At 47.1% G+C, this 7,836-nt stretch overlaps 1 protein-coding gene and 1 long non-coding RNA gene across 3 annotated transcripts in view; one reads left to right on the top strand and one right to left on the bottom strand.

Moving 5' to 3' along the window:
* Nucleotides 1-3,908: 3,908 nt before the first annotated feature.
* Nucleotides 3,909-7,257, bottom strand: LOC148684464 (uncharacterized). The gene is made up of 3 exons (XR_015946110.1): nucleotides 6,866-7,257; nucleotides 6,142-6,341; nucleotides 3,909-4,485 (listed from the first exon to the last, which is right to left on the bottom strand). It is a non-coding gene; the product is annotated as an uncharacterized LOC148684464 (long non-coding RNA).
* Nucleotides 6,303-7,836, top strand: part of RAI14 (retinoic acid induced 14) — a 93,556-nt gene continuing 92,022 nt past the window's right edge. For both annotated transcript variants that reach the window (XM_035100963.3, XM_035100962.3), the window contains exon 1: nucleotides 6,303-6,441. The gene's annotated coding sequence lies outside the window, so the exon portion shown is untranslated. The remainder of the gene's footprint in view (nucleotides 6,442-7,836) is intronic.

Below are 7,836 nucleotides of genomic sequence, written 5' to 3'. Positions count from 1 at the left end.
GGAGAGCCAACACTCTCTGTGGCGAGGTTCTCCGGATCCAGTTGATCTCAGCCAGGAGCTCCCTGTGGAATTTAAAATTGCAGCATCTTATCCCCACACGGATGCTGTTCCCTCCACCAAGGGTAATAATTTGCAGCCAGAAATGGCATGCCAGTTTCTAAGGGAGCCCGGTTGCCATGGAGAAGAGGGAGGATTCCCTGCGACTGGCAGAGATTCATGTAAGTCCTTTCCTGGGAAAATTGCGTTGATCTTTAAAGCCTCACACAAAGGGTCGTTTGGTATGTTGGCTTTACTAGGAGGGTCTTGCTGAGTAGATTTGTGTTGTGTGAAGATGGTTGTCCTTTGATAAATATGGGAACAGCAAGCAAGTGGGTGGGAGTGATTGTTCTTGTTTTCAGTCCTGTTTTTCCTCCTCTAAAGCAATCTCCAACTTTCACTGATTCCACACTCAGCCCAGCAGACTCCTTTAGAAAACTGAAGGATAGCTCAGTCAATAGAGCATGAGACTCTTAATCTCAGGGTCGTCTGTTCAAACCCCAGGTTGAGCGAAAAATTCCTGCACTGCAGGGGGGTGGACTAGAAGACCCTTGGGGTACCTTCCAACTCTACAATTCTATGTCTATGTCTAAGAGCATTCCCATCATTACAAAATGCTTTCAATGCCTCTACATATTGGAGAGGCTAGCACCTTCAGTTCCAGCAAAGTGTGCACAGATTTTTAAAGCACGCCCATCGAAGATTCTTCTTGCCTCGAAACCATAGAATCAAAAAATCGTAGCATTTGAAGGGATACCCAAGGATAATCTAGTCCAACCACCTGCAATGCAGGAATCTCAACCAAAGCATCCATGGTAGATAGCCATCCAACCTCTGCTTAAAAACCTCCAAGGAAGGAGAGTACACAACCTCCTGAGGGAGCCCATCCCACCGTTGAACAGCTCTTACTGTCAGAAAGTCCCCCCTGATGTTTAGTAGGAATCTCCTTTCTTGTAACTTGAATCCATCAGTTGGTGTGGAAAAGCTAATCATGTGGCATACTACCCTCTCCTCACATTGAAATCAGTAAGATGTTTTCCTGAGCATAAGCGATTAAGACAAAGCTGTAAAAGTGCTTGAAAAGGAAGTGGTAGAATGAGAAGAGGTCTCAGGTCAGATGCCATAAAATGTAATCCAGCTATGAAAACGTTGCTTCTTGCAAATGTATAACCAGCTACAGAGGTAAGGAGGCATGACCAGGCATTTGTTGGGGCCTCAATCCTGACCCAGCGGAATTGGTGGCTCTCATTTTATGTGACGCATCCACAAGTCTGGTGCCAGATGCAGGCATCATCATGCCAAGACTCCAGGGCTGCCCCTCAGCTGTACTGTCACTGCTTAATTAACCTGCCATCTCTGGGCATGCAGTTGGTAAGAGGAACAAGTGTGAGGCAATAGGGCAGCATTCTTCACATGCCTTGCCCTCTTCCTCTGGACAGCTGTGTGAGTTGAGCCCAGAAATGGAAGGCAAGTGAATAGGCACTGCCCGTGGGGACCACCATGATAAAAAGAAGAGGGTCCCACAGAGAGCATCTTGCTTAAAACCTGGAGGCAGAACTGGACTACCATAAAGGCAATGTGGAAGAACCCTTGGTTTTCATCTGTCTCCAAAAGGATCCACCGAGAATCCCCTCCCATGCTCTCAAATCCTGTGATTTTCAAAAATAAAATAAACTTATCCCCCTCCCCTTAACAATTCCTTTTTACTTTTTGTAGTTGTTTTGCCAACTAGGACTGACCGACCTGGTTCTTATTCTGATTGCAGAAATAGGCTTATTTGTTATTGCTTTATTCCTTTCTTTGTTGTTTCTAACTCCCGGTTTTCCTTTTTTGGCCAGATAGCAAGAAACAAATCACAGCTCGTCCTAGGAAATGTTTGCAAAAGAGGGCAGAATCTTGCACAACTTCCCTCTTCATTGTTTAATCCTAAACTCTCTTGCTGGACTGGTCGTTCAGGAATAATTATTTTAAACCAAAGATGAATGGCTTGTCTTTCTAATCCTTACCTATTGTTCTTCTTCAAGAAACCTGCAGAGAAAGTTTACTTACAGGCCTGATGGTTTACCCTCACCCCCACCTTGGTTCCATTGTTGCTGTGCACTTAACGCAAATGATTTTTGTGTTGTTCCTGGCATTAACATCATTACTCACATGATACAGGCATGAGTGCTTCCCTCAAGTGCTCTGCAACAAAGGAGTTTCAGAGCGTTTCTCTACAGTATTTTGTATGGGCTATTACAAATCTCATACTTCTTAGGACCTGGTGGAGTTACACGGTATTACTAAGAGCCTACACTACAGCCAAAGAATTGTGCAGATGTGAAACTTGCCATAATCCTACCGCCACCCACTGCTTCTCGACCTTTTCTCCTTCCTGTGGATTGTATGTCACGGTTTTGCAGTGACAGCAGGAACCACAACAGGCAAAATCCCCGTCAGGATCTCAAATCTAGATGGAGCACCTCTCCGACCACTACCTCCTGAGCTTCCTCCATTGCCTGCTCATTTCCTTCCTCTCAGAAAAAGCTGCTCCTTTTTATGGGCCTTCTGCAAAGCTTTGCTCCAGGAGCTGTTATCTCCTTGACTTCTCATTTATTCAGCCATATGCCTTCCCTATACTTTATCTCCTCAGGTTCCTGCTTTTCTGGAACCTCCTACCTTGCCCCACTTCCTTCAGACTCCATTTTGTTTTCAAACCAGTCTCCTCAGGAGGAAACCCCTCAACCCCCCCTCCACTGAACTTAAGCACTGAGAACTTCCTTGAGAGTCATGGGCTTAGCTTGAGGGGGGGCAGGGGGGCAGCTGATCTAGCTGCCCCCCTAGATCAAGTAAAGCAATAGAAATACTTAACTGACCAATCACGTTGGCTCTGCTCCCCCAACAAAAGTCCTGCCCCCCCCAAATCCTGGCTACGCCCATGTTGGAGTCCACTCTCTCTCCTTTCATGCCAGAGTTTCCTCTGCTCTGTACCTCAGCTTCCCTTTCCACCAATCTTTCCTTCAAATTTCTTTATTTTTGACCCATTTCTTTCCATTACCTAACCTGCACCCTTGGCTTCAGGCACTTTGCCTCTGAGCAGCTCACTGTCCCTTAGCTAAGTTGTGGGAAGCCTTTTCAGTCATTGGTCTACTCTACTCTGTAAATAATATTTGTGCTTTTAATCCAATCCAAACTGGCAACTTTTCCGTCCTTCACAGAAATCAGACTGCAAACTGCAAACTCAGCAACTGAACCATTCCAACAGCACAATATATAGATTTAGGACTATATGGGGGGAAAGAGAAATTAGCATAATCCTTCAATATCAATCAGTGGTTTCCCTTTTGTATTTTGAGTAGTGTTTTGTTTGCTACATGGTTGCAGTCAGGACTGTGTGAGCTAAAAAATACCCCTAGGATTCTGCACCAAGGTGAATCAAATTCTGCAACCGGTGGAAATTATGCAAATTAAGTGTTTTTGATACATTTGACTATTTTGCATAATTTGCAGCATGGTTACTCAAGAAGTATGTTCCATTAATTTCAGCGGAGATTTCTCCTTAAAGAGGTATGCATAGGATTGCAACTCATATTTGCTTTGGGGACGGGGAAAGAGGTTCATGGATGGTGCTGAACTCCAACCCCTGAAAAAAATGCTGCTGGGGTGAAACATCTCACAAGGTATTTCACAAGGTATTTCCCATGCACTGTCTTTGCTGCCCAAACTGGGAGAAACAAATTGTTTTCGTTTGTTTGTTGTTCTTTTAAAAAGCCAAGTTCTGTCACTGGATTCTGCACCCAATAACCAAATTGTGTGCATTTCTCTCCTTGTGCAAAATTGCAGCCTACAGCACAGAGCCTGCTTAGAGCAGTGCTGAAAAAATACAGGGGGTGGGTGGTTCTCAGATGTTTAATATGAACGTAACACACCTGTTTATAGAAGGTGAGGAGGTGAAAAAAACTGCATCCTAATGAACAGGGGAAACAAAGGCTGAACTATACAGGACTTTGGAGATCCATAATCGAATCTCCTGTGTCTTTCCATTTCTTTTAACAGCAGAAGGGGGGGCATGTTTCTAGGAGAAATATGGTCTATATAGTATAGAACCTCAGTGCTCAGAGAGAGTATGCCAGAGGATAACAGTTTCTAGGAAGAGAGGATTGTTGGCTTTTTTGTTTAGTTTATGGCTTCTTGCGGGCTTGAACAAAAGGTTGCTGTGTAATATACAGAGTGGGTGTGTAAGTAAGTGCACTTCCCCCGATACTGGAGTGTGGCCCCTGATACTGGAGAGTGATTGTGGTTACTCTGGTCACCACATGTGTGTCTGGAGGAAGTTCTCACTGATTAGACCATCCAATGCTTTTCTCGGCAAGCACACAATCCAAATGGCAGATTGGGAAGATATCTAGGCACGTCCCATGGGAGACACTTGAGGGCTTGTGGAATAAGCAGTCGATGAGTCCAGGGTTTCTATAACGAAATGTTAAAAATAAAGGATTTGTCAGAGCTGTGCTTTCTAAACGGAGGAGGAGCATGCTGCGAGTCTATAGGGATATCATAGTACATCTGTCAGTTGCTTTTCTGCAGAACATAACTTGGTATTTCCAGTTCCTGCAGAAGAGACTGGTAGGAACTTATAGCCAGCAATAAGTCTTTGTAGTGCACACAGTTGATGGGAGGTGGGTAGCCTTTTCATGGGATATGATGTGGTGCAGTGGATTTGGTTGCCTGTGTATATTTATAAATAAATGCAACTATTCCAGAATGCTCGTTAGATCCCAGCGACGGCCTTCCAAATGAAACCAAACCTAGGTAAGTGCTGCGTCCTTCGATTTTTCTCACCGCTTGGGAGAAGAGCATGTTGGAACCTGACCATCTGGGATGTAACAAAGGTTCCCGTGCCTGGAAGCCTCTAAGCAGCCAGTGCGGTTGAGAGAAGATCACAGTTAAATCCTCTTTCAACCTGGTTTACAAAAAGGAAAAATATTCCTGTTCCTCTCAGGTGGAAGCAACTTGCACGTTGATGTTCCACATCCCACAAAAGTGTGCATAACACTGCCGCCTTATAGTCCAATCCTGTGCTCTGGAATCTATAATGATGAAGGGTAGTTGTGTGTGGGTGTCCTTCTCTGAATTCAGTTGTTCTTTCGCAGTGCTCTAATCAGAAGCAAGCCACATTGATTCCATTGGACTTGCACATACATAAATGTGTGTAGGATTGCAGCCCTGCACCCACTCCCTATATTTACAGAACATGACTTCTTCCCAGAGAATCCTGGAAACTGAAGTTTGTCAAGGGTACTGGGAATTGTAGCTCTGTGAGGGTGAACTACAGTTCCCCGGAATCTTTGGGAGGAAGCTATGTGATTTAAGTGTACTGTGAGGGTGTGACTTAAGTGTGCACAGGATCACAGCCTTACACGTACAAAGCAAACAAACCTCAAACCTCTTGTCATCTATGGAACATACCGCTTGTCTGTTATTCCAAATAAAACAAAACACATCACCTCAATGGCATCACAAGCTTCTCTGAATGTTGTGCAGCCTGGTCCTAAGCATGTGTACTCAGAAGTAAGCCCTGTTGATTTAAATAGGAATTACTACCAAATAAGGGGCTTATATTGCCAAGTGATCCTATGAATGTTTGCTTGGAAGCGAGTCCCGGTAAGTGGAGCCTCCTGCCAGGTAATTGTGCATGGGATTATCCTTGTGCAATCAAACTCCTGTACCTGTTTACTCTGGCGGATCTTACTCCCAAGCAACTATGCAACTATAATCTTATAGCTTCCCGCGGATTTAATATTTATTTACTCATATTTATTTTAAACACACCTTTCCCTTTTTTTATTCTGGAGTAAATAGTTCTGGAGTGGAGGGCATCGCAACGAAACGCGAAACCCGAAGCTACGGCGATATAATGCGCATAGAGCTCCACTTCTGCTCGGCGAGTGAGTCTACTCGGAGGTAAAGCTCCGCGGAAGCTCCCTGCGCGAGCCTCCGCCTCCGGGGGCGCTAGAGAGCAACCACGCGAGGCCGGGAGCCGCGCAAGCTGAACGCGCGGTTATTGGCTGAGGGAAAGCGGGGAGGGGGAGAGGCGGGGAGAAGAACCCTTCCCACGTGACCCACCTCCAGAATGTTGGGTTCTTGCCCCAGAGCCGGCGCCGCGAGTCGCTCCCTCGAGGCTGGGCAGCAGCAACATAAGCGGCGGCGGCGCCTTCGTTTGCAGCGTTCACGTGGGCGCGTGGTGATGTAATCCCTCCTCCTCCGCCCCGTCGTGGCGCTTGGAACGCAGCGGAGCCGCTCTCCGTTGTTGGGCGAGCGCGCAGCTTGAGGGGCGCAAAAAGGCAACTTTTGTTTCTTGGGCCGGTGCCGCTCTCCGAGCCGGTGCGCGCGCCAGCCAGCCGGGCAGAGGGGAGCCTCCATGGGGTGAGTGAAGCGTGCGCGCCCGGCTCGAACTTTTCTTCTGCTCCTCCCCTCACATCTCTTATCCTTTGGGAAGCGGCCCTTCCCAGGCGAACCCTCTCGGCCACCCCTCTCTTTCTCTCCCCGCTTCGAGGTTGCCTCAGTCGGCCTCCCACCTCTCGCCTTCGCCACCACCTCCCCTCCTTGCGCCTTTTCTCCTTTTGTTGAGCGGAGCCCGGTCGTGGCAGCTCGGGTGGGGGGGACCAAGGAGGAGGGAGACGGGGGCGCTGTGAATGGGAGCATTGTCTCGCCCTCCCTCCAGGAAAGGTTTGGAATGGAAAGCGAGCAGGGGGAAGCGTGCTTCGGGGTGCGTTTTAACGGGGAGGGGGGTTCCCCTTGTGTCTGCTTCAAGGGAATAAGAGAGAGTAACGGAGAGGGTAAGTGGTACCTCTAGAGAAGGGTCCTGGAATGGGAATGCCGCGCGGGGGGCTCCCTTCAGCCAATTTCCTTGCCGTCTGGGGTTCCTGAAGTTTAAACGGGCTTGTGGAGGATAGAGAAACCGATTACACGCCCACGAAGTGCTTGCTGGAAGGGCGGGGGTTGCTTTATAGGTGCTCCTTCTCTCCCCCCCCCTCCTTATGTTTCAAATCAGTTTTTGGTTTCTGTTGTACGGTAAATGGGACGCCTTTTTTTTCCTTTGAGAAAAGGTGGGGTGGGGGAGTTCCTCCGGGGGAAAAGATGGGAAATGGCACCTTCTGTCCCAAGAAGGAAAAGAGCGCTTTCCTTCCTTCCTTTTCCTCACAAGCAGACAGCACAAAGCCGAACCTGTCCCCTCCAGTGCGTTTTCCTTCCAAAGACCTCCCCAGTGCCTCAACGCAACCTTTAGGGGAAGACCTCTTCGCTCCTCTCCTCCTCCATCCCGTAAGTGCTCATTGCTGTGATCTAGACCCACCAGGGCTTTGGAAAGTTGACAGCTCCGCAGCTTACATGTGAGTCATAATCACTGGGTAAGCTGAAAAGGCTAAAGAAATCAAAAATATTTGGGCTTACCTCCTGCTGCCAAGGTATCCTCAAAGCAGGATTTCATTTTAGTTTTTTGAGAGTGGAAGAAAAGATCCCATTGGAGGGATATGGTCAGAGTAAGCTGGTGGATTTTTCACACCTCCTAAGGGGATTTATCCCTTTCAAGGTACTTATGCTTAAATTTCAAATGTGGTGAGCTTGTTTGTGTTTTTTTTAAAGGGAGATTTTACCCATGTGTATCAGTTCCACACTGGTGAGTTGTGAGCATAATTTATTGGATAATAAAAAGGTTCTACATATGAAATGAAGGGAACCATCAACATCGATGAAAATCTACCCTTGTATTCTAGCTCACAACATGCTGTGGGCTGTGCCAGTAAGGTGTGAGACTCTCTT

Source organism: Zootoca vivipara, chromosome 10 (genome assembly GCF_965207765.1).
Source record: "Zootoca vivipara chromosome 10, rZooViv2.hap1.1, whole genome shotgun sequence".
Classification (NCBI taxonomy): Eukaryota; Metazoa; Chordata; class Lepidosauria; order Squamata; family Lacertidae; genus Zootoca; species Zootoca vivipara.
Note: the sequence above shows the minus strand (reverse complement) of the source record. Positions and strands in the feature narration are given on the sequence as shown.